Below are 27,333 nucleotides of genomic sequence, written 5' to 3' on the forward strand. Positions count from 1 at the left end.
CAAGCAACTCACCATATAGTGAGTACTTTCTATGTGACCTACATTCAGTTTTGCGCTCTTCAGAGAAATTGTCCTTTCTTCTTTTTAATCTTCAAAAAGATCCTGTGAGGAAGGATTTACTGTACTTATTTTCTGGTTAAGGAGACTCAGTTACACTAAATTAGTAAGAAGCAATCCAGGATCCAAACCCCAGTCTCTTTGATATCAAAGATTGTACTCTATAACAGACTATAAAATTGTGGCATTTGCAGGTAAATGGATGGAGCTGGAGAATATCAAGCTAAGCAACCCAATCCCCAAAAACCAAAGGCTGAATGTTCTCTCTGATAAGTGGATGCTGGTCCATAAGGGGAGGGCATGGGAGAAGTAGAGGAACTCTGGGTAAAGGGGAGGAAGGGGGTGGGGAAGCAGCATGTGGGCAGGAAAAATGGTGGAGTGAGATGGACATCATTACCCTAGGTACATGTGTGACTGCACATAGGGTGTGACGCTACACCCTGAACAACTAGAGAAGTGAAAAGCTGTGCTGCAGCTGCGTACAATGAATCAGAATGCATTCTGCTGTCATCTATACCTAACTAGAATAAGCATACGAAGCAATTTTAAAAAAACATTGTACTCTTGTTCACTATCTTTTCACTTCCTGGGACAGCAAGTGTAGCCCCTCAGGTCAGATCACCTGCTCAGGTTAGGGGGCCTCCAAGAGGTACAAATGAGGCCAACCCAGGCACGAGCACTCACTGTGCACCCAAGTAGCGAGAACCCCCAGGCCTTGAGCCCCGAAGCTTCTCAGAGTGGCCCAGTGCTGAGACTCCTGGGTGCCCACTTGGATATACCCTGAAGCAGACATAGTGGAGGAGATGGCGCCACTCTGCATTGTCTCTTCCATGTCTTAGGCACAGCTGAGAAGATCAAGAGCAGCAGCAGGGTGTGCATCGGGGAGGGAACCGGCCATTCAAAGCAGCCCCGTCAAGACCACCCAGCCCCCCCCCCAATGCCTCAGTGTATTCCACCATGAGATGGGAAAGCCTTTCCCACCACAGGTCCCTACTGTGCGCCAAGTACTGACTGTGTGGCCGGGGCTCCATGAGATGCAGCACCCGCTACAGAGAGCCTGGCATCTGTTGCTTATGTCCAGAGTCACCTCAGGGGCCTGGTTTTCTGTTGTCAAAGTGTCTGTTTCCAGTCCCCAGTCATTGTAGAAGTTCACCAAGAAAAGGAGTTGGAAGGAAAACAAACGGAAGCCATAAACAGGAACGTGCTTTCTATTTTGCTGGAAATTCTTTTTCATTGGGACTGATTTGCATGTGTCCCATGTTCTTGGAGGACAGAGGCTGCCCAAGTCCATGGTTGAGCATGGTCGTGGGGGTGGTTGTCTCAGGTTCGCTGGACACGTGGCCAGTTCACACGGCTCAAGGCCTTGAACATGTCATTTCGTCTCACCATGTACCAACAGTTTCGTCCAGCCCTTGGGGCTAATGAATACCTGCCCTGCCTCCCTCACGCGCTTGTGGGGCAACTCAACAGAGTGACTTAGCTGCACAGTGCTAGAAACACGTGGCTGATTCAAGGAATCCTTCAAACTGATTTTGCTTTTCAATTCTCCCTCCAAGAAGGCGGTTTCAGCTCAGCCTATATTCCCTTCAAAGAGACTCTGGAAGTTCCGAGGTGGATGGAAAATGGCCAAATCCTTTCTTATATTTATTTACACAAGAACAGGATTTAGGTGTTCAACCTGGAAGTGGGAGAGCCCTCCCCCTCTGCTCCCCAGGCTGGGGTTTAGGAGCAACAGGAGGATCACAGTGGGCCGGCCTGGGAGCTGGGGGTGCATTAGTGGAAGTTGTGTTCCACAGGCCCTGGAAAGGGGCCCAGGGGAACCCCAGCCCAAAGCCAGGTTGTGAGATAAGAACTGCCGTAGAGGTCATCACCCATGACCTTCACGAAATTGCTAGGATGCTTTTCCTTCCTGGAAGACTCCAGTGAAACAAAGGTTTTGCAATCCGTGCTACATGCATTAAATGTGGATTGTGAAGAGAAGCTTTCTTTCCTTGGTTCTGCTTTCGCTTCCATAAAGGAGTAAGTTAGGAAAAGAAAGCCATTTAAAAAAAAAAATTTCTTCCTGCTGGATAAATCCTTGTGGAGGGGGGGAAAAAGAAAGAAAGAAAAGAAAAAGAATACACATTAGTCTTCCATTAAAAATAGATCAAAAAGTCCCTAAAAGAAAAATAAAAAAAAACCCCCTACAACAATGAAATAAATTAGGGTACTACTACTAACGGCCTGTAAATGAGTTTGCTAAGTGTTACATTTTCTCAAGCCACTTAGGTTTTTAACTTCCTGTTTCTGCCTGAAGCAAGAAAGCAGGAACACTATCATTAGCTTCAAAAAACTTTTTTTTTTTTTTAAATTTGAGCCCCTGGCTGCGTTTATCATTTTTTCTTCCCCCTCAGCTGTGCCCTTGCATGTACTGTGTGCAGGTGAGTCTCACTTTGGAGGTTAACTGGAATGGGAGGAGGGAGGAAAGGTCCCTCTTCCTACTTGCAGAGAGTGGCGGCAGATCTTGCTAGGTGGGCAGCTGGTGCAGCCTCTGGGCTGGACAGCGGTGTCCTGATGAGCTGCCCGTCCCAGCATGTCAGCACAGTACCCCATCGTGCCCAGGCACCTGCTCGCTGCAGGCAGTCAGGTGACCCTGCTCACAGTAAGCCCGAGGACAATCCCTTGCATTGTTCTTTAAAGCAATAGCTTTCTCAGCCCCTTAAGAAGTACCCAAAAGAGCGTGCCACCTCGATGCTATTTATAACGCACCTCTTGCCTCGAGGGCCTAAATTGGAAACCTAATTTTAGATCCATAACAGCTGAAATATGTGTAAAAGAAGGCTCAAAATAAAGTATTCTAGGGTGGCGCATCAGCGTCCTCTGAGCAGGTTCAGGTTAATTTACCTCACTGGATATTTAATTATGTCATTGAGGAAACACCGATAATTAAATCATTATTTCTTAGGTGTTGGGTCCAAGGACGTTCTAGAAGGAGTCAAAGGCAGAGGGAGGGGGCATGGGCACTGGAGGCTGGAAGGGCTGGTTCAGAGGAAGGAGCCAGGCTGTGCACTCTCCTAGAGGCTGAGTCCACGCTGGCCACAGTGTCATCGGTCCTATTCGGGCTCTTTGAGCCTTAATTTGTCCCTAATGGGGACAGTAATGCCTAGTTCTGTGGTTTGTAGTGATACTTAAAAAGCAGGCTTCACTCTGGGCCTGCCAGGCAAGAGGCTGGACCACAAGCAGTTGAAGCCGGAGCTGTGATTTATTTATTGTTACTGTTCAGGACACTGTCACTGTCCCACCAAAGAACCGTCCCCCTTTTAGAGTTTCTGGCGCATCTCGGCAGCCTTCCAGGGAGCGCTCACAGGGAACAGATCTCAGACCACATCTTCTCTGAGTGGCCAGACCAACAAATGAGCTCTCCCGGGCTTGAGCTGAAGTCTGGTCTCTAATGGCATTTGCTGTTGCAATCCTCCCAAGTCCTGAAAGGCCCCAGCCCCTTGACAACTCTGTTACCTTCTACAGTTATCCATGGCAGCCCTGCTTCCCGCCCTCTGCCTCCCCATCTCTCGGGATGCAGCCACCTGCTTGTCTGGGTGGCATGAACCTCAGGGCTTCCACGCTGGAGAGGTCCTGGCACCTGGGTATTGGCCCCATGACCACGTCTTCTGGAGTTACTCCCCTGCTTACCTTCTGTAGCATGACCAAAGGGACTTGGCAAATGTTAGTAGGTCAACTAATCAGCAGACTTTGAAACAGTCACTGATTTTCCTGGATTATCAGAGAGGGCTCAGGGCAAGCACAGGCCATGTCAGTGGAGAGAGGAAGGTAGATGAGGGAGCGGAGTTGTGGCCGAGGGGAGGCAGAGAGGCAGCAATCAGGAGAAGGTCTGCTGGCTTTAACGATGGAGGGGACATGGGACAAAAAATCTGGGCATCTACACAAGTTGAGAACTAGTTCTGCTGATGGCAGGAAGGAAATAGAGACCTTTGTCCTGTAACTGTCAAAAGTAGGCTCCTCAGTCCTATAACCACATGGGCCACCCCTGACCTGAAAGAGCTGGGTGCTGATTTCTCCCCAGAGCATCCAGAACAGAGCCCAGGGTAGCTGTCACTTTGACTTTGACCTTGAGAGACAGACCCTAAGTAGAAAACCCTTCTGAGCCTGGTCCTGGACCCCTGACCCACAGCAACTGAGCAGTCATATAAGGATGTGTGGTCTTGAGTTTGTGGTCCTTGTGGGGGAGGGTGGGGCCTCAATCAGCCCGACCATCTCCCCAGACATCTCTGCCTTTCTCCCATTGTCCCCTCCCAAGAGAGCCTGCTCCCCTCATTCCATAGAATTGCTTTGGTTTGATGACGAGTGTGCTCCGAGTCATATGAAGCCTAATTACTGCCTCCGAGTAACCCCACCACATAATGCCGCCTGTCATGCTGCACTCCTTTTAATTTCACAGATGAACACATTGCTATTCTTTTAATCCCCCACTCAAGTCTCGTGTTAACTCCATCTGGACAAAGCACCGAGGTGTACATGTGACTGGGTCGGAGCTTAATGCCACTGCTGCCCCAGACTCACCCTTCAGGGCAAATAGGACAAGTGGAAGGTTTCTCCCCTTCTGTGGTAAGAGCCTGGGTGCACTGGGTACGTCTGGCCTGCAAAGCCTTAGCTGTGGATCCTGACTGGTCACTCCACGTCCATGTAGCCTGGTGACTCTGGTCCTGCCTTCTCAACAGCACAGGCTTATTGGTTTGATGCTTATCACAAGGGCCTCTTACGCACGAATCGTAACACTCCCATTTGACAGGTGGGAGGACTGAGGCACGTGGACTCTCAGGGCAGCTTAGCCCTAGGTATCACCTTTGTGGGCACTTGGGCAGGGACACTGCCATCCATCTTCTCAACCACAAAATAGTGTACAATTTTCTGTTCTCTTTTATTTTTATTTTTTTTTTAATTTAAAAAAGAGTGAGAACCATCTGTTTTCCCATCTTGAAAGACTTGTGGCTTGCTCATGGCTTCTGCCCTTGGCCACCCCGCCTCTGTCTTTTGGTGGAATTTGTCTAACGTTAGAGCTCTTGGAAAGTTCAGCCTTGGTTCTGACCAGGACCAGGCAGGACAAATGAATCCAGCTCCTCAGACCTAGACTGGGCTCAGGTCTATCCTTGGTCTATAAAGGGCAATAAATATGTGAAACAAATCAATAGCGAAGGCACATTTGCAGCAAGGGTGGGGGGGATATTTAACCTACTTTAGAGAACAAACTCTTTTTAAGGGCTTTGCACACTAATTGTATGCAAATGGGGGCTGCTAATTGCAAACACAAGATTCAAACCTAGTCAAATTAGAAACCTATTCATCAACAGTCCCTTTAGGACCTCTGCTCCGCTCCATGTGGTGTAAATGGCTCTTTTATGGCTGCACACTGCCATCTTTCTGACCCCCACTTCCCCATTGGCTCGCTCCCAAGACATTGCCCCAGGAGACTCATTGAGGGCAGAGACTGTGTCCCCTTGGCTTGTGCCTCAATGCCCAGCTCGGCCCAGTGGGTACCTCACTTCAAGATAAAGACACTTACTGGGGGACTCCTCAGTGCCAAGCATTTCTGTAAGCAATGGCATGGTGACAGTGTGGGTGACCAGACACACACCCTCCTGGAAAGCCTGTTCCCAGGGGCCCGTGCTCAAGACCCCCTCCACTCTCCTGAAGCATTTGGTCTGCTTCATGTCTTTGACACTTTTCTCTTACTGACCTGTATTTTTTTATTTTTATTCATTGATTCTTCAGTTGTTTACTACTTGCTACTGGATGTAAGTCCCTGTGCAAGCTACGGAACAAAAACATGGACAACATGTTGTCCTCACTGTCATAGATTACGTCTCCTATTCAGCGGCAACCCAAGTCAGGGCAAGGAACAAATATCACATTTTCTAGTCATCTTTTCTTTTTCATATGTTTTAAAAATCACTCATAAAAAGGCCTAACAGAAAAGGCAGTATTGCATGCTGTTAGATGGATGGAGGATGGATGGATGGATGGGTGGGTGGATGGATGGGTGGGTAGATGGATGGGTGGATGTATGGATGGGTAGGTAGATGGATGGGTGGATGCATGGGTGGATGGATGGATGGATGGATGCACGGGTGGGTCGGTAGGTAGATGGCTGAATGGATGCATGGGTGGATGGGTGGGTGGATGGATGGATGGATGGATGGATAGATGGTCAGATAAATGGATACATGGATGGATGATTGAATAGATGCGTAAATTATGCTTAGGTAGATGAAGAGTGAAATTTTTACGTTTTACTGAATATCTGCAGTGATATTGTAGCAACTTGTTTAAAATACTATAGCCACCCAGATGTCCTAGTTCCCTTACATACTTATGAAGCATCAGCAAATGGCCAGCACCATTCCAGGGAGTGGAAGTCACTTCTTGGCATAGGAGCACAGGCACAGAAACAAATTCCTGTAGTGGGAGTCGGGGTGGGGGGCATGATAAATATTGTGTGAAGTGCTGCAGGAAGCACAGATACTTGATCAGTGTGTTCTTCTTGATCAGGGCACACTGCAAAGAGGAGGTGGCAGCTGAATGTCATATGGGTAGTTGAAGGCTGTATGGACAGTCAAAGGCCGCACTGGATTTTGCCCCATGGACTTTGCAGTTAGGGTCAAGAGGAGGAGAGACCGAAGGTGTCGGAGACTGAGTGATCTCATAGATCTGGACTGAAGGGGCTGGGATGGTGTTCAGTTCAGCTTCCCACAGGGCCACCGAGGTCCATGAATCTAAAATGCATGTTGTCCACAGCTGCATGCGCAGTGGCAGTGAAATTTTCTGAGGGGAGCGCCAGGCAGGTGTGCTGTGACACTCAAGTCAAACCTAGGGCAGGTGAGAGGTGGCAGTCCTGGAGGCCAGGAGAGCCTGGCCGGGAGAGGCCTATTTGACTGGAACATGTGAGTGCAAAGCAGTCGAGGCAGTAAGATGCTCACCTCCAATAGGGTCGCCAAGCTGAAAGCAGGAGCCTGGACTTCTGTACCACGGAACTTTTCTAATTTTGTTTATTAAATTTATTTTCACTTTTAAAAAATTGATTTTTTTTTAGAGTAGTTTTAGGTTCAGAGCAAGACTGGGTGGAGAACACAGCAGTTCCCATACACCCCCTGCCTGCTGGCCTGCTTCTGGGCTCCCCGCCTGCAGTGTCCTCACCTCAGGGGTGCACGTACAGCTGGGTGAACCTGCACTAGCCCATCATGGTCACCCCAACTCCACAGTTCACATGGGGGCTACTTGTGACTTCATATGTCCTGTGAGCTTTCCCAAATGTGTAATGGCGTGCATCCTCCATGTCGAACAAGATCAGCCTCTTTCTTATCCCATTATATAAAATGGTTTCAACCTAAAACCTTTCTGTTTGCAGTTTTTAGTTCCTTTGGGCATGCGTCAAAACTTCCTTTCCAGGAGCCTTTTGTTTTGAAAGTGTGCCAGCCACAAGGAATCTGGGCTCTGGCACAGCCTGGGTCCTGCCAGGAGAGAGGGGAGGCCACAGCAGGCTGGGCGGGTAGTGGTGGCAGCCTTTGGAAATGACAAAGCGGGAGGGGGTGTCTTGGACATGAGAGTTTGAGCCACTCCAACTCGTGGGAGAGAAGATGTTCTTAAAGCTTGCTGTTGCTCCTGAGCAGTCGCTGTCCCTCCAAGCACCTGGGTGTCTTCAGCGAGGACAGATTTCCTGGCAGCTGGAGGGCTCTGTTCAGCCTTAGGGTCTCAGCAATCAGGATCTGCCACCCGTGTGCTTTATTTAATAGACTTTCCTGATGTGGCATTTTATATCATCCTTTGTCTCTAAGTGATTTACTGCTGAGAAGATCATAAACACTCCAGGTTTATGCTCAGAAAGTCAAATGCACCACGGATGTCGGATTCTGAGATGGAAGACATGTGACTTTCCAACAAGCCACGCCCCCATCGCTTTCCACGAGGATGGCGATAAGGACTCGCATGACGCCAGGTGAATCATCGGAGCAAATGTGGCCTGCGATGGTGTTCCTGCGAGACCACATGGAAGAGTTACCTGAGGTTGAACTGGCTCTTCCTCTCTCTCTCTATTTAGTTGTAAAAGCAGTCACAAACGCAAGCTTTGGGGGCTTGAACGTATGGCCACTGTGGAGATAGAGATGTCACCTGTCTGCGGGGCTGAGACACCAGAACAGGTGTTTCTGTGGGAGCGGGGATTCTCCACCACTGCGCACCTTTAATCTCGGCTCTCCTTTCGGGCGCGATGCCCGCGATTCCAACTCAGTCACGTCACCAAGGGATGTTGCTTCAGATAGATCCGATCTCTAAGAACTTAAGTCGAGGGATTTTCAAACAGTCACTTGATTTATGTGCGTGAACCTCTCACTCAGGAAAAGAACTTTTATTTGGCAAGCACCATGCGAACAGAGGCCTGAAAAAAATAATTGGGCCTCTCTTCTCCCTCTTGAATCTCAAAGCTCTCCACTGGGGTGGGCGGCGGCTCAGGCACCGGTGCTCTGCAGAGAAGGTGGTGTGGGTGGGCTGGGCGGGAGGGCCATGACTAATCCTCCTCTCTTTTGTTTGTGCAACAGCTCGATTCACTGTCACCACATCAGCACATTTTGCTGCAAATCTCGGTGCCCTCTCGCTTTCGTTTTACTTAATGCATTTCTGCATTTTCCCAAGGCCACACGAGCGGTTTCCTTGCAAGTGGCGTGCCTGCCTCAAATAACTAAAATTGCCTGGGTCTTGAAATCTGTGCCTTCGTATTCTCCCATATATTATTTGGTCCTATTGTTCCTTAACTTGCTCATCATTCACATGGTGAAGGAAATTCCATTTGGTCCTTTTAAGACCGCCAGACTAGCTGACTTAAACACTCAGCCCCGGTTCCTTCTAGAGATTTCGGTTCTTTATTGAAATGGTCCTTTTAATGTCATCTTTAATTTAATCAAATAGTGTCATCAAAATAACATTTACTCTATTACTGCAAATTCACTGCATTATTAACTAGTGTAACTAGACAAAAAAGATGGTACAAACCCCCATGGAAATATATACTTACTGTAAAAATGGATACAGTTCATAGATGTTCTATATTTAATTTGCAGTTTCAAAGCACTCTCTATGGAGAGGTTTTTATGGTTCTGAAATAATTTAAAAACACACTTTACTACAATCCATAGCAGGTAGTTTTTGCCAATTTGGGAAGTTACGGTGCCTTGTAGTTCCCAGAGCAAGCCCGGCAGTGTCTTTTAGCAGAGACATGCCTCTCTCTCGTTAGAATTGTAGCCCCGTTCCCTGCACCAAGAGCAGCTCAGCCCAGGATGCCCTCTTTGCCTTTGGCACCTTCAAACAACCCAAATGTAGACGATGGGATATTTGCAAGTATCACCAGGATCCAATTAATTTGATGAAAAATACCAACTCATCAATGCCACTGTAGACAGTTTGATCAGAGAATCCCAGTCATGGTTGGGGCAGGGGTTACAGGCATTTTACAAATTCTCCCTTTGATTCAAACTGCAAAAATACATTGGTTGTTTTCAGCCACACAGGTTCAGCATAACAGAGTGGGAAGAGCCCTGGACTAGAAGATAAGAGTTCTGGGTTCAGGACCTTAAGTTATTTACTAGGTCTTAGTTTTCCCATCTGAGAAAAGAGGGAGTTCCGTGATAGCAAGGTATTTGCTATCAAAATAGTCCAATATTTTAAAAATGCTTATCTGCCCACTTTTTCTTAAGATCAGTAAAACCATCTTCCAATTAGAATTTTTATCAGAACTTGCCACTAGCTATTTCTTTGTAAAATATGAAAGTAAAATATCAATGGAGCATCTCTACTTCAAGATTTTTATTCTTCTCATTACTGAGAAATTCTGTTCCTGGAAGAATGTTGGATAGACTTAGAAATATGAGTATTGAACTAAATTCATTTATTTTCAAAAGGCTATATTTTTAACCTATTGCTATACTTGCCATCAGCCAAGAAAAAAATACAAGGGCAATGTTTCTGTCTTATGGGACCTGAAGTGTAATAGTAGACACAACACTTGAAAGAGAAGAATAATAAAGAAATTCATGCATTATAGTAGAAATCTTCATGGGGTAGCCATCCCTCCATTCAAATATCCATCCACCTTTCCATCCATTCATCTATCCATCCATCCATCCATCCATCCATCCTTCTATCTACTTCTGTGATGTCAGAACCAGTGGTCCTGATTATCAGTGTGATATAAAGGCAGGTGTTTTGTTTGAAGATCAAAGAGGTAAACGAGATCTGCAAGATAAAGAGGATAAAGTCGAGGTCAGACACTGATGAGATCCCATACAAATGTAACATCAAAAGGCCAGATACACAGGTTGTGAGTCCAAGAAGGTAGGGGGAAGACATGTGGAGAGTCTGATTTAGTTGTGTGAGGGTACATACAGCCTAGGCATTGGGGTTGACAGCTTCCTAAGTGACCCTAATTTGCAACCAAGGGTGCCACCACATGTATATAAGAGCGGAAGTCTTTCTGGATGGTCAAGGAGATACCTTAGGTCTGTCCGTGGGTATATGGTACATGGTGGGTCAGACTCATTTAGAGGGCCACAGTTTAGGCCAGATGTCTTCCGGGTGAGTGATATTCTGAATCATGCAGCAGCGATTCAACTGAGACAGCACCAGTCATCCCAGATACAGGTTCCCAAACAGAGAATTGTTATTACTTGACTTGTAATGTCAACTCAAAACTGGCCAGAATTTTGGTCACAGGTGAAAGACACACCTGCCTCCAGTTAGGGAAGACAGAAAATGATAGAACCAGGCTTCACACCTTCAGGTGTAACACTCAGTTTGTGTTATGTTCAAAACCAAGTCAGTGCTTCTTGCTGTGGAGCGACCTGCAGATATCACCCGTTCCTTACCATCTAGACTTGCTCACGAGCAACCTTAACACCCAAAATGAAAAGGGACCGTCACCCCATGGAAATCGTCAGTCACTTTAGGTTGTAGCCATTGGAAATTGTAACAACTGTCTCATTTTGTCATATTCTTGGAAGGAAATCTATCCATTTCTTAGCAGATACTTATGAAGTGAGAAACCATCAGGCGTGGAACAGACCTGGAGGCGAGTAAGAAAGAAATGGTCTGCTTTTAGGGTTCTTATAATCTGGAGGAGACAGAGCTGAACAAGGAAGGTCAATCATGGTACTACAGTCATCCTTATCCCCCGTGCCATCAGCTACCGGGTGGTATGACTATAACGGAGAGGTATACAGCCGTCAATCCAAAAAGAGTGTATCTCGCGTTGTGAGTTCTTTTCTATCTGGTTTCCATATTTTCATTTCTTTCTGTTAAACCAGCTCCATCTTTTGCTGAGACCCTGCCTCAGTTATATTATACACATGAGTAGCTCTTTTGAAGATTTTACATTAAAAGTAAAGAACTTCACAACCTCCAGGGTTTGCTTTGGTACCCAAGTCCTCCTGGCTCCCTAGAAACAGTAGAATCTATAGTGTGTTCTCCAAAGATTATCTTCGAGGTGAAGAAATTACTCACTTGTAATTGGATGTCACAGAAAGTCATCAGCTCCATAGATCTGTGCAGGAAGGTCTGCAGACCCAGGAGACCCAGGAGGCCCAGGAGACTCTAAGGCACAAGTGTCCTTGAAAAAGAGACTCAGGTCAAGTATTGTATGGTTATATTCCAGATTATACTCTCCCCCAAATCCAGGCGGTCCTTCATGCAGGGATAGTGAGATCAGGAAGTAGAAGGTTTACATAGATTACTGGGAAAGGTAGGGGAAATTACCGTTGTTAGTGTGTGTGTGTGTGTGTGTGTGTGTGTTTAAATGATGGTGTGAACCAGGTATGGGGGCTCATGCCTGTAATCCCAGCAACTCAGGAGGCTGGGGCAGGAGGATTGCGAGTTTGACACCAGCCTCAGCAACTTAGTGAGGCCCTAAGCAACTTAGGGAGACCCTGTCTCAAGGGTAAAGAACTGGAGATGTGAGTCAGTGGTGTCCCTGGGTTTAATTACTGGTACTTAATAAATGAATGAATAAATGAATAAATAAATAATGGTGGTGATGATGTACTTGGACAGATGATTAGATACTTGGATGTAGTTAAACTAGTCGGTGTAGAGAAATTTTGTCTTTGACCACCAAAGAAGGTGCAGTCTGTGGCATGGCACAGGGATAACCCTCAGCAGGGGTATAGTTATGGGATGGATGGGTCCATGGATAGAGTCAGTTATGAAAGTGGTGGGGGGAAAGTGGATGGCTGGAGAGATGGCTAGCTGCTGGCTGAGGGGCTGGGCACATGGATGGGTCCATAAATGAATGAAAAACCTGTTCCCTTGAGTCCCCTTGAGGGGACTGTTGAACCGAGTCCTTGATCCTCCAACTTTCACGTGCCAGAGAATGTCCAGGGCCAGATGGTTAAAATGAGTGTATCCCTGGGGTGACTGCCAGAGATTCTGGTTTTGTAAGTCGGGAGAGGAACTTGGGAACCCCAGTTATCACAGTGTTAGTCACCTTGCCGTTCCAGACCCTCTCTCATGCCTATTCCTATTTCACTGATGGCCTGCCTCCAGAAGGTGCTGCTTTCAAATTCATATTGAAGGTGAGTAGGTGGGGATTGGGAGCCGAGCTGTATCATGGTTGGAGAAGAAGTGTCTCCCCAAAGCTCCTATGTATATAATGCAAGAATGTTCAGAGGTAAAGGGATTCGATCATGGGCTGTGATCTAATCAGTCCATCCTATTTTGAACAGACTAACAGGGTGGTGAATGTGGGCAGGAGGAGCGTGGCTGGAGGAGGTGAGTCACTGGGGGCCTGCCCTGGACGGGTTCCTCTGTGGCCCTCCCCCTTCCCTCTCTCTGCTTCTGGCCGCCATGAACGAAGCAGCCCCCCTCCCCTCTCCTTCCCACCATGATGTTCTGTCTTACCTTGGCCCAGAGCAGTGGACTCAGCCATCCGCAGACGGAGACCTTTGGAACTGTGAGCCTCAAATAAACTTTTCCTCCTCTAAGTTGGTCTTGTCGGGTGTTGGTGGGGACTGGGAGCAGAGCTGGATCCCTGGGTGACAGTGACGGAAAGCTGGCTAACTCGATCCGGAGGCAGGGTCTCTGTGGCCATAAACAGCTGTCCTGTCTCCCTCGGGACCTCCTTCCTGGGTGCCGCCAAACAAGCACGGAGGTGCCTTCTTCCTGCTTTGGAAAGGGAAGATTTTAGGGAGATCAAGGTGGAGAGCTTTGCCTTCTGCCCTGGGATGTCCCCCAGAGAAGGCCGGGCCATGCCATTGACCGGGAGGTCTGCCCTGCAGGTGACCCTCATGTGGTGGACTTTGGAAGTGGCTTGTCCTTTCTGCATCCTGATGGCCAAATCTCACATGAGAGGGCAGATATTTGGAGTCAGAAAGACAGAAGAAACCTGATTGTGAAGGAGGGGGAATCCGTGAATTCCTCGTAGGCCAAGTTCACTCCCAGGGATGACAGTCATTTTTACAGGAAGTAAGATTGCCTCACATTGCATTGAAAGGCTTAAATAACGTGCTCTGTGAGACAACCCTCTGAAATGGTTTCCAAGTGAACGCACCAGGAAGCTCCTAGAAGGAATGACAGGCCCAGGGAGCGAGGACAGCATGAGCCACTTGCATCAGATCTGCCTGGAGAGGCGCCCTGCCCGCCTACGGTGAGGTGCACCCGCTCTGGCTGCCCAGCTCACACACCTGTGCCGACACCCCCCCAGTCAAGACAGAAGACACCCCCAGAACCCCCGGGGTCTCACCTGTAGCTCTTTCCAAACAATAAGGGGCACCATCCTTAAGAACCAACGACTGTTCTTATGGTCACCACAGCTTTCTCTCCTTGAGTGCTGGATAAGTAAACCCTACAGTAGGACTTACTTAGTATCCTGAGCTTTTGCTCATCATTCTGTTGTGGAATTCACCCACAGCATTTCGTTTTTCTTTGCTGTGTAGTATGCACCCCAGTGGTTTAGTATTATGAAAAATTTCACAGACGCATAAAATGTAAAGACTCGTACAACAGATGCTCATATGTGCACCACTTTGATTCATAACTATTTCTCTCCACTTGCATTGTGTGACCCATTTAGCTGTGTGACCCTGGGCGGGTGAATTGAACCTCAAATTTGTCCATCCATTAAATGGAGACGATAATAGGCATGCCAAAGGGTTACCGTTGACGATTGAATGAACTTCTTCAATGCCTAGCAACATCCCTGCCTCGTCCAGATTCCCAACTTAATGCTTCCCACTGGAAGGCTCTAGAACTGTTGGTATCTAGAGGACAAGGGGCAGTAGTGGCTTGGTGGTCATTACTGCGGGTTTTCGCCTTGGCTTTGTCCTTGCCGTTGTGACGTGATGCCGGTTAAGCAGCCGACTCTGCAAACACAGCTTTGCTCTTCTCTCTTCCCTCGCTGATGTTATAATATCTGGAGACTTATTGATTATTTGTTTGATTCTATTGTGGGCACAGGAGCGGTCTTAGATTAACACTATTAGATTTTCCCAAACAGTATCGCCGTGGCTTATACAATTGGACAAAACAGGTGATCTAATTTGGCCTCAATTTGCTCTCAAATAGAGCTGGAGGAGGGAGGAGCTGGGGTTTGGTCTGAGCCGCGATCAAGTCTGGAGAAGTTAACTCCGGTGTTACCTGTGTGCCTCGTCAGGTCCGGACACACCACGGGTGCAGGCCTGGGGATTTGAGCCTTGTTGCTTGGTTTCTTTACTTTTTCCTTGGCGAAGGGGCCTTGCTTTACCATCCAAATGAGATATTCAACTCACTGGAGCAACTTCTCCTTCTACATGTAGATATCTTGGGAAACGAAATATCAGATGGAGTCTTTTCCAGGCGCTGGGTTAAGAGACTCTGGGATAGAAGGAGGTAATAGACCCTCCCAGGCAGAATCACATGGAAAAAGGACATGTCGCTTCTGTGTGTCAATGTACACCCTCCACCCTGGCACCTAAATGGATTCATAACCATACCTTCTATAGAAGTTTTGACTCTGGTTTTTAACATTATAACAGTTCTACAAGATTATCGACTCATCATAAATATCACTTCTTTTTTCTTTTGGTACCAGGGACTGAACCCAGGGACACTTAACCACTGAGCAGCATCCCCAGCCCTTTGTATTTTTTTTTTTTTAATTTTGAGGCAGGTTCTCGCTAAGTTGCTTAGGGCCTCACTAAGTTGCTGAATTTGAGGTCCTCCTCCTTCAGCCTCCTGAGCTGCGGGATTGCAGGCATGTGCCACTGTTGAACATCACTTTTAATGATCACTGTACTTACTATTTCTTAGCGATTCCTCTAGTTTTATTAGCCGTTCCTTTAACATTGAAAATACAGATTTCTTAAAAGATTTTTCTTGTTATAAATAAGCCAAAAAACAATGTGTATTTTAGATTCATAAATATGTAATATTTTACTGCCTCCTAAGGCTAGATTTCGAGACAGAAGCACTGGGTCAAAGGGTGTAGACTTTTTAAGGGGCTTAAACGTATCACAAAGTTGTCTTCCCAGCCCATTAGCATCATGGAAAACAGTGTTCTGGATTCAAATTCCACACACTACCTGTCCTCCTTGGGGGAAGTTATTCAACTGCTCTGTACCTCAGATTCCAAATGTGCACAATGGGAACCATCAAAATTCCCACCTCACGGAGCCATGCTGGGGACTGAAGGAGTCCCTGTGTTTGATGTGGGTGGAGCAGGTCTGGCGTGTAGCGACGGCTTGGTAAATATTGTCCAATATTTTATTATGAACTGTTATTGTTCTTTGCACTGGAGGGAGGGTCTGCAGAAAACCTAAGTCACCCAAAGGCCTCCTCTGAGTCACAGTTGTCTTCTCTCACCTTCTAGAACTTTCCCTATTAGCGGCTCACCCGCCCCTGAGGTAACTGATAGCTATGTCACCCTCTTTTCCCAAGTGTACCTGCCTCTCTGAGGGGATCCTGAAGAACAGGAGCAGGATCAGGGTCCAAAGCATGTTGCAAGTGGACGGACCCAGGCCCACGGAGTGGGAGGTGACCGCCCTGCCCCACTGTCCTTTAAAGGCAACCAAACACAGGACGTGGCTGAGACGCGGATGATCGGACTGGGGGGATCAGCTGGGGTTAGGCTCCAACCTAATGAAGGTTCACCTGCAGGCCAGGCGCTGGCTCAGGAGGACCCAGGAGCTGGTGGCTGCACCCAAGGGCACAAAAGCCCTTGTCTGTGAGACATGTCAAAGCTGCAGGAGCAGATGGGAGGGGATGGGTGGGTTCCCTTAGGTCAGGCCTCCTGCAGCATCCTGGGGCACCCCAGAGGTACAGAAGGCGGGCAAGCAGGAGGACCCAGGGCCCCCTTCTGTGCTCTCCCTGCCCCCTTAGCACACCCCCCGGCATAGTGAAGATGCGTGTGGGTGACAGTTTAGAGCAAGGTCTGGACATTACCGTCCCTTTGTCTGCAGCTCCTAGCGCAGTGCCTGGTGGTGGGAAAGACAGCATATGTGCAATGCAGAAGGAGAGGATGACTTCCCGCCTGCCAGAACCCGTGCTCCATAGTCCCATGCAGGGGCCCTACAGGGGACTGTGACCCCCAGCCCTAGTCGGGAATGTGCTTCAACCTCAGGACATTCTATGCAAACAGCCAGAATCATGATTGCTAATTACTAAAGAGACCAGGTTCTGGAAGTGACCCAACAGCACCTCTCCCCCCACAACCCCCAACCCTGGGAGAGTCAGCCAATGTCACAGAACAGGACAGCAATCTTAGGCTTCACTGTGAACCACCCCAAGTAGAAGACATCCTGAGGAGTGTTGTAAGTTCCTTCCATGAGTAAACACCAAGCGGTAGGGAGGGCTTTTCCCAAGGACCCTGTGGGGAGGTTCTGGTGAGCATAGGACAGTGAGCATAGGACCCTGCTGACCCCCAGCCTCTCCTCTTCTCCTTTATAAAGGCTGCGGTTGGTTTGGGAGCCGTGAGCCTGGTGAAGATTGAAGCCACTGAGATGCGCAGATTGTTCCATTTTATTATGTTCAATTGGATTGGACCCGAGCCATTTGCAAAGTGCAGTATTACCATGAGAAGGGACTTTGAATGTTTGTCACATAATACCCCTTCATGGAGAAGCCAGTTCCTTAAAATTAAAGGGGAGAGAGAGAGAGAGAAGTTGAAATACCACATCTTTTTTCTGCTCTCAAATGTGCAGTGAACAGGACTCCACGTGTCTAGACACAGTGCCCAGAAGTGGCTCGCAACCTGGAGCCAGGGGCCTTGGCCTCGATGCTTCCTTCAGTGGAGACCCTGCACACAATTACAGGAGGGGCGCCGTGGAGCAAGGAGTCCCCGGGCTCTGTGTGGCTCTTCCGCTGTCCCATCTTACAGGTTGGGGCTCTGGTTCTATCTGCAAGTTCTAGATTCCCCTCAGGTCCAGACAGGGCTGGGACCCCATCCTGCCCTTTCATCCAGAGCTGGTCCTCCCTTATCAGACCAGTTTTTATTCTACCTGATATGCTGCTCATAAGAAAGCAGAAGACACTGTATTGAAAACATCATGCGAAATCAAAGCAGCAGCGATGAAAGTCCACCATCTTGTGAGATTCCACTTGTATGAAATGTGCAGAGGAGGCAGATCTAGAGACAGAAAACAGGGGAGGGGTGCTGTACTGGGTGAGGATATGGTGGGGGGCTTTGCAGCTAAGGAGAGCGAGGTTCCTGGATGGGGGTGACAAGGCTGTTCTAACACTGATTGTGGTAGTCGCTGAACAACTCTGTGAAGGTACTTAACACTGTGGAGTAGGGCTGGGGCTGTAGCTCAGTGGCCGAGCGCTTGCCTAGCATGCACGAGGCACTGGGTTCAATCCTTCGCACCACATAAAAATATACCAAATAAAATAAAGGCGTGCTGTCCATCTACAACTACAAAAAAAAAAAAAAAAAACACATCGAGTAGTACACTTTTGATGCATGATGTTATTTGATCATACTTCACTAAAAGTGCTATAAAAACTCCTGAAAACCATAGTGTGGTTCTGTCAATCTGTTGCGCGTTTCCCACGAGTCCCATATAAGTCTGAACCAGGAACAGAGACCCAGATGTGGCCCAAGTGACACATAATGGAACAGGCCTGTGGTCTCCACCCTGAGCAACCTACTGCCAACCCCCCTGTGGAAGCTTGGTTCCTGTGTGGACAGCTCCAGGGCGTGCTCCCTTAGCTCTGTCCCCACACGACAGAGCAGTCCCCTTGAAGGCAGCCTCATTCCACTGTGAGCTAATTTTTAATATTGGTCACAGTGACCTTGGGCCCAGCTAGGGTACTTGTTGCTAAAAATAAAACAGTGAATAGCAGGTGACTCTGGCTCTTGAGAGATCGGAGTTTATTTGGGGAAACTGCTGCTATCTAATGAAGGCTGGGAAGCCTGGACCCAAGGGGTCATGTTCCTGCAATGCCTTGAATGACGCGTGGAACCCCACCAAGTACAGATGTGGAAGAATAAGACATTCGAGGTAGAACACCTTGCAGAAAAACGTGGCCCTAAGAAAGAACATGACATAGTGCCAGGCAAAGGAGAAGCCTGCTGAGAATTCATTTGAGACCTCAGTGGACAAAGATCATCTGGAGCATGCTCTGCTTCCATATTAGTCAGAGTGCTGGGTGGCAACTGAGACTAACTTAAAACAAAAGGGAATATATTGGTTCATACACTGGCTAGTCTTAAAGGGCTGGCTTCAGGCATGACTGGATCCAGAGGCTTAGATTGTTTGTTTCCATTGTTTTGTTTGGTGGTCTATTTGGTTACTTCTGCAGCAGTTTTTCTCTACCTGGCGGGAAAGATAGCGACCAGCAGAACCAGACTCCTGTTCTCATATTGATAACAGGAGAGACATCCTCACTTTCTCCCAGAACAGATGCATCCCAGCAGGATTCTAGCCCATCTGGATCCACGTGCTGTATCCCTCAACCAGTCATGGCCATCAGGAGGAAGGCTGGACCAAGGGCTTGCATCCACCAACCTGGAAAGGGAAGAGAGCTCCCTGATGGAGCCCCAAGGTCAAATACAGTAAAGTGTGCCTCCTGGAAGGACCAGAGAGAGGTGGCTGTCAGCCGAGCGCTGCTGTCCTTAGAGCATCGTCTCTGTCCCCTAGGAATTTTTTTGTCAAGTTCAGACTTTGAGCAGCATCCCAGCACCCTGTTCTTGTGACGTTGGATTCCAAACCTCAGCCAGGGTTTTACACACAAATCTGTCACAGGAGCAAACTGGCCCATTTCTCCTCCTGGGACCTCAGTGTCCCATCAGTAGAATGGGATCATAGTGTGGACATCGAGAGCCCTTTGTGAATGTCCACCAGGGACCTCGCACGTCCTCCGGGAGCATCAGAGCCTTCCCAGCCAGGTTGGCATTTGTTCCCTGTTCCTCCCTCTGCCTGTCACTTTAGCAAACTCTCATCTGATGGAAGGTCTCCCCTTACTCCTCAGACCTCTGGGAAAGAGCGGGTCATCCTCTGGTCCCCACAAGGAGGACGCTCCGGGCAGGTGCAGAGCCGAGTGGCTTCCAGATGAAGCCGGCCATCAGCTGCCGTGCTCAGAGGGGCGTTCAGACAAAGAGCCAGATTTAAATTCATTCGATGTTGCTGTTTGTAACATTGAATACTTAAGACATCTGCTCAGAGTCTCGCATCATAAATGAATGGAAAGGGTCCAGGAGCTCTGTTAGATGGGGAACTGTTAAGTGAGCGCCACGTATTTCAAAGCAGGGTCTTAATCAGACATTATTTATATGGATAACATTTTACAAATTAAAAGCAGCACAGATAGTCACCGGAAGAACAGCAGCAAGCAAGGAGTCAAGTGAGAAAAGGCCCCGAAGCCTCTGAGAGAGCCTTGCAGAACTCCTCCGGGGGAGGAGGGACGAAAGGTAGCAAATCTGCCATCATCGGCAGGTGTCTAAATATTCCGTCTAAATCAAGCCACACGTGTCACACAGCCGCCTGCCTCTGCCCGGCCCACCCTCTGTTTCTGTTTCGGCTACAGAGTCTATTTTTCTTTCCAGCCAGCCGCCTTCTCCTCCCCGACACCAGGTCACCTAAGACTCCTACTTTATTATTTCCTTTTACTTTAGTTCATTATGCTCCGTGATTCAGTGGAAACATTAAAAAAAAAAAAGAGGTTCTTAATTTTAATTAATGGCAAACTTCGAACAGGCCCATTTAATAAATCTGTTCTCGGAACTTAACAAGTCTCCCAGCCTGTAAGGGCCTCCTGTCATTTTATTAGCGTCGGAGCCTCCTGACCGAATGGCTGAGTAATGGACAAAAGCTGCAGGTGAGGCGGGAGCCCCCCTAATTGATTCGCAGGATCCCTGCCTCGGAACGCACTGAAGAGTTAATTATTTTTTCCTGCAGTGGGGACTCAGCTGTGGTTTCCACTGGGATTAAACAGCTGTCAGCATTGTTAATGACATCAAATTCACGCATTAAAATCCTCTCATTCCCTTCCCGTGCAAAGTGGGGTTGCGGAAATCTCTGCCACATCCCCCTTTATGAAGGAGCGAAGATCCTAGGAAAGACCAGGGCCCTCATTACACAACCACAGACGGCGCTCGCGCTGATGGGATCTCCTAATGAGTAATTAAGCCGCTTCCCCAAAGTCTGCTGTCACGTTGGCATTTGGGCACTTTCTTTCCCTGGTAGAAGCAGCTGGGTACACTGGGAAGGTGATAAAAGGAAGAAAAATCGAACTCTTCTAGAACGATCTCCACTTTAAAAAAAAAAAAAAACATACAAAACAGAGCTACTAAATAATCTATGAACCAGAAACGAACACGTGAGTGTTCTTAACCTGTCACTTTCTTCAAACATCTGCAGTGTGTCTGACAAATAGGAAGACCCTCTCCCACTTTTTTTTCTTTTCTTCTTTATATTTTTTTGAGATTTTTTTCCTTCATGTCCAATTCTCCCAAATTGTATGAGAACACATGAATTTATGTTTGTTTGCTTTGTTTGGTTTTTCAAAGTCCTCATTAGTCAATGAAACTTTTAAGAAGAAAGGGTACATGGAAGAATTTCTGTGCAGATCTGGAGATGTGAAGGGTGGGATCACAGGGCTCATGAGCTCTGATCCCCCACTTCCTTCAGCCAACAGAATTGGGCAGTTTCTGTCTCCAACTAGGGACCACTATGAACCTATGCACGTTTGGAATTTTTTTTTTCAACTTGAGTATTTCATAAAACATCACCAGTCCGGAGCTACTTCAAGGTGATCTTATTGGTGGCTTGCATTCTTTTCCCACATAGCATTTATGTTGAATGTCTAAAATCATTTCCCAAAATGTTTCACCCTTCTGAAAAAAAAAAAGTCTTGCATTCCAAAACTGTGAAGTACCGGCCTCATTTCTGCCCTTGAAAGTGCAGTGCGATTTCCCAAATCAAACAAGATCGGGAAAATTCAATGTAGTCCAGACTTTCCGAAAGGAAAAGGAGGAAAACACTCATCAGAGAAGAGAGTCTTTTGAATTTGTGTTAAAGAAAAAGTGTCTCTAATGAATCCACAGTCCAGAAGCAAAGCAGTTACGTGAATAACCGCCTTCCAGACCAGATAATAAAATAGGAGTTTTATGTGTCACATCAATAAACATCTTAATTGAATAGCATGTGGCTTCCCCCACCCCCATGTGCCTCACATGCTCAAGCCTCCCAGAGCCACGGTGAAGGAGGAGGTGGCTCAGCCCTATTTCACAATGGGACAAGTCCATCTCCGTGAAGATGATCAGCCAACATAAGCCACCTGTCATTTTTAAATATATCACGTGATGCGCAAGGAATCCTTTCCCAACTTTGTTTTTGTTTTGTCCTTGGTCAGGATAAGCCTAGATCTTACCGACTCAGAGAAACATGACCTGACAGTCTGGGCCCTGCGCAGAGAGTAGGAGACGCCTGTCCCACCACACTAGGTGTCTGGTGCTGGGTCCCCAGTCCTCCACCCTGTGGAATTTGGTGTTTAGAATGTCACCTTCCAAAAGCAGAGGTAATTTACCACCCAGCTTCCTGTCCACCTGAGGCCCGGGGAGGCCTTGAAAGGCGCTCTCTCTCTCTCTCTCTCTCTCTCTCTCTCTCTCTCTCTCTCTCTCTCTCTCTCTGTGGGGGGCTTTGGGATGGGCTTGGTAAGACCTTCACCAGAAGCAGCAAGGCCCCGAGTGCTGCCTTGGCCGGGTCCCTCCTTTGCTCTGCTCTTCTTCCTATCCAGTCTAGACCACAGTCGAACTCTGCCAATGAGACACCACACACTAGAAAATCCAGCGTACTTAATCTTGATAATCCAGTTGTCGGTTTGTAAGCATTTTTAAGTGTGACCCCCCCCACCTGGTGCAGGGGTTCTCAAATGAGGCCATTTTGTCCCTCCCCCAGGGGATATCTGGCCCAGCTCAGGAAGAGGGGGCTGATGTGCCACTGGCACCTAGGTGTGGAGGCCAGGGCCCCTGCCTAGCATCCCGCCATGAACAGAACAGCCGCTCCCGCCAAGAGCTCTCTGGTCGCAGGCGCCTGCGCTGCTGAGTCCCGAGCTTGGAATGCTGCTCCAGCCTTTATTTCACACCCCCACCATGGGGCCTTTTTAGATATGGTTTTCCTAATTACCTCCACCCAGGAAATTAGAACACCACGTAAACCCGCTATTTGTGTACCGTGTGCATGTCTGTGCTTTATACATTAAAAGAGGACCCAGTGTCCCCCTCCCCAAGAGCCAACTTTGATGACCCTGGAGGCCTTGTCACGCCAGAGAAACCCATGCCCTGAAGGAGGACTTCTCCGTGGGCAACACGAGGCCACTGGAGGCTTTTGATCAGAGGAATGAATACCAGGATGCGATCCAGTTCTAAAACAATCTGGCAGCCATGTGGAGGGAATGGGAAGCTCGGGGGCTCCTGAGAATCAGAAGGACCCAGCTTCCCTCCCAGCCTTATCAGGTGCCACATGTCACCCTTCTGTCATCCTCAGTCTCTTGGTGACCTGCTGCCAGGGCTTGGGAACCTTTGTGAGCCCTGCTCTCCACTCAGGGATGCGCCGTCCTTCTGAGTGTAGATTTCAAGGTCACGTCCCCCTTGTCCATCCCTGTGTGTCCAGCTCCGTTCTTAGTGCCGAGCAGGCCCTCGTTGATCACCTTCGGAATGAAGAAATGAACAAATGAGTTAATAAGTGAACGAACAAATGGGGGCTTTTGTTCTTGCAGAGCTCCGTGCACACTGTAATCTCGCCAGCATCTTGTGAAACACACCTACTTCTTTCTGATCTTCATTTTTAAGTAGTTTTGAAATGAGAACCGATGTGGCTGCTTTTGCTCCTGGTACCCTGGCTCCTCACAGGCTCCCAGCACTCAGGGCTGTGTGTGGTCAGAGTCTCAAATCCGGAGCACGTGATGTGCGTGGGCCTGTGACTACCAGAGACACCCGGCGCACGATGGTGACGGCCTGGGCGGCCTACCCAGCAAGTCATCTCTGAAGAAGGACCCACCAGACGGAGGAGAGGCATGGCGCCTGCACGGCTCCATCCAGGTCTCCTGCAGGGTCCCCTGGCCTCAGCATCTCTGAGCCGTAACATCACACCCGAGGAGAGAGTGTGGGCATCTGGATTGGTTGTAGGCCGAAATAACCTAACAAAGAGAAAACGCATGGGGCTTCCCAGGGGCTCACAGACGTTGCTTCCATCTTGCACACAATAGGTCTCTTTACTGCAAACATCTATTTTCAAAGCCTTTTCCCACGAGGCCAATCTTAGTGCTGACGTCTTCACTGTGTCCTTAATGCTCTGTTCTGATGTACACCCGAGTGCAGACAGCGGGCACATCCAAAATATGTGTGCACCCCGCACAGCCTCAGGGTACCTTTCCCTTTTCTCCAGCCCACCAACAAGGAAGTCTCCACCTGAGATATGACACCTCTTGTTTTGTTCGTTTGATTTTTTCTGAATCTCACACCTGGCTCATCAGCGAACCTCCCTAGGCCCAGGAAAGACAGGCTTCAGCTGCATCTCATGCACACATCCACCCAGGCCTGCTTTGTCTAACCCCGGGGCTTTCCTGAGAGCTGCTGTGTCCTCCATAGCTGTCTCTGGCCCGACACATGCTGGAATCAAGCATTTGTTCTGAAACACTCTTTTTGGCAAGATTATTCAGCCACAGGGTCCCGAGGATGGGAGAGCGCTCAAAGGAGGAGGACCCTGGCCTTTGTCAGAAAGGTGCAGGTCCTGCCCCTAAATGGCCTCCCTAGAGGCCCTGAAATCTTCCTGATAATATCAGTTTGCCTGATTAATTATGAGAACTTCCTGGGGTAGTCCTATTTCTGTCCTGGCCACCCAAATAAAGCAAAGCCAGAAGCCACCAGGAAACAAGCTCAGTGAGCTGCCCCTTTACTCTGCCAACACACCCCTCCTGGGGGATGGCTTCTTTTGTTTTTCTCAAAGTGGCTTAATGCAAAATTTTTATAGCAACAGAGGGATGTGGTGGGATGTGGAAGGGCAGGGTGAAAGCTGAGCCCACAGGAAGTGCTCAGAGGAAGGGGAATTCTCCACCGAGGGTGAGGGTCCTGCAGCCTGGCAGGGCTCTGAGGGTACCTGCAAGGACACCTGGCCCAGCACCCGAAACGTCACCCTCACCGCCAGTTCCCCACCGGTATGAGTTCTTTTGGAAAGCAGGGAAATATCAAACATACTTCTTTTCCGGTTTTAAAAAAATGAGGTGAAATTCATGTAGCATAAAATCAACCATTTGAAAAAGAACAGTTCAGTGCACCTAAGTACACTCTCACCGTGGTACAAAACCCACTTCTGTCTAGGTCTGAGATATTGGCATTGCCCCACGGTAAAACCCTGCACCCATTAAGCAGCAGGGTACCCTCTATCCCTCTCCCCCCAAATCTGCTTTCTTGTTGCAATGGAGTCACCTGTTCTGGACATTTCATATAAATGAGAGGATTCAAGGTGTGGTTGTTGGTGACTGGCTTCTTGCACTCAGCATCATGGTTTCCAGGTTCATCCATGTGGTAGCAAAGATCAGCACTCCATCCCTGTTCATGGCTGAATAGTATCCCATGTGGTGTTCCTAGCTCAGGCTGCCTGTGCATTCATCCGCTGGCAGATGCTTGGGTTGGTTCCACCTTCTGGCTCTTGTGGATCATGAGTTATGAATATTCATGTGCATGTATTTCCTTAAGTACCTGTTTTTAATTCTTTGGGGTCTGGACCTGGGGGCAGAAAGGCTAGGTCAAAGGTAATTCTATGTTTAACTTTTGGGGGGAACTCTCAAGTTACTTTCCATGGTGGCAGCAGCCCTTAACAAGCCTACCAGCAGTGGACAAGGGTTCTCATTTCTCCACGGCCTCTCAGCCCTTGTGATTGCCCAGATACATTTGAGCCTCTCTCTCCTTCCCCTCTCTGCATCTCTGAGCAGCTGGATGACATGGGGATCCAGGAGCCACACGCACCTTCACAGGCCTCTTGTTGCCCTGTAAGCGGCAATGGCCCTCCTGCTCAGAACGCCAACCTTTCTGGAATACCCACCGGGCCCTCTTGTCTTGTTCCTTATGAACGGAACTCACATCGTTATAGAGCATTTGAAAAGCACAAAGCAGGAAACACACAAAAGTAGGACAAGCCACCCTGTGCCACCACCCAGGGATAGCCCTGTGCTCATTCTTCTAGTCATTGTCTTTTTCTTGTGTTAGTTAGGTGCTGTTTTGGCTCCAAGTAAAAACTATTATCAACATCATGGGCAACAAGGAGACACGATCACATGTCTGTCCTGGGGGGTGGCTCCTGAGCTCCTTCTTTGAGTGGCTCTAGTGCAGTGGCCGCTGTGTTGGGGTGGAGCCCCGGCCTGCCAGCTTCTGCTCAGGTCTGGGTTAGTACAGGTCAGAGGCTCCCTTCCCACCTGATTCATTCAGAGCTGGCTGAGGGTCCTGTGAGGACTTTACAGAGGTTCCACCCCACCTGGAGAACAGAGGAATGTCTACCGGGAGCTCCTGCTATGGAGATCCAAAGGGTCTTGGTGCTCAGATGTGTCTACGGACATGTCTGTGGACAGCATCCCTCTCTTTGAGCATGCTCAGTGGTGCCCAGGGCACTAGATGCTGCAAGAAGACCACTGGCAGCCTAAGATCTTCTTTCTCCACTTGAGAATTAGTATTCAGCACCCCAGCAGGAAAACCGCTGTCTGTGCTCAGGAGGTAGAGGTGTGGGATACATCTATATGACACCCCCTGTCCCCCAACTCCTACTCATATGCTTCATATTTACAAGCATCAAGGTTCTAGACCTTCATTGTGGACCAGGTCATCTGAGCTGCATTTTACAGATGGAGAAACCGAGGCAGCGTGCCAGCATGGCCCATTTCCTTTAGGAGCCCATTTCTTTATTTTGGGTAAACACTTTCCCTTGGTGGTTTTACTCCAGCAACGTCCCTGGGATGGCTCTCTGTTCTTTTGACTGAAGCCAAGTCCACACAATACCACTTGAATTGGCAACATCACGGTCAAACCTCAAGTTTCACAATTAATTGTGCTGCAGTTAATTAAATCGACTGCCTGGCAATCCAACCACAATTAAAATACTAATAGTTTATTTATTTATTTTGTCATTACAAAGCCCGCCGTACTTTCCACCATCTCTCAGGCTCCTGTTAGGGTGTCCTGAGGGTGGCAATAATCGCATCATGACTGGCTGTTGTGTGGTTATGGGATCCACGGACCACATTTCACATCAGGAGCAGAATCTTGACCTTGAAAGAAACCGGATCACCTTGGTTCTCCCGAGGAGATAGTTGTCTTACTTTAGCTGCTAAATCTGTGATTTTTTTGAATGAGTGTTTTGCAAGGCTTGGTCTCATCATCTGAAAAAGAAGAGTAGATGGAATCACCTTCCAATTCCTTTCCAGTTTTAAGAGATTACAGTTGTTTAATTCTGTAGGGTTGGACCCAGGGGGTGGGGGTTGGATTGTGTAAGAGCCACACCGTTGTGGATTTTTTTTTCCCTTTAGAAGTGGAATGTCAGGATAGACTATACAAAGTCCTTGGACTGGCCCTGCATTTTGACTCTTGATTGATGTACAGATGTGTGCTAAGGACCTCTTTCTCCACGGTCGTGGTCGTGGGGCTATTTTTGTATGACATGCAGTCGTGTCTCTAGGCCACTGGAAGCCTCCATAGAGATCTCCTTGTGACTTCACATGTGTTGGTGTTGAGCCAGGGTCCTGACTGGGAGGGTCTCGTGCTGCTGGACTCCTGAGATCTGCACG

At 48.3% G+C, this 27,333-nt stretch overlaps 1 long non-coding RNA gene across 2 annotated transcripts in view; it reads left to right on the forward strand.

Annotated features, from left to right (window-relative positions):
- Window positions 1–1,338: 1,338 nt before the first annotated feature.
- Window positions 1,339–27,333, forward strand: part of LOC131423838 (uncharacterized) — a 245,524-nt gene continuing 219,529 nt past the window's right edge. For both annotated transcript variants that reach the window (XR_009225919.1, XR_009225920.1), the window contains exon 1: window positions 1,339–1,349. This is a non-coding gene — a long non-coding RNA (uncharacterized LOC131423838). The remainder of the gene's footprint in view (window positions 1,350–27,333) is intronic.

This window comes from Marmota monax, unplaced genomic scaffold (genome assembly GCF_021218885.2).
Source record: "Marmota monax isolate L192 unplaced genomic scaffold, Marmota_monax_Labrador192_F-V1.1 WCK01_AAM20220418_F8-fsc00024, whole genome shotgun sequence".
In the NCBI taxonomy this organism is placed as follows: domain Eukaryota; kingdom Metazoa; phylum Chordata; class Mammalia; order Rodentia; family Sciuridae; genus Marmota; species Marmota monax.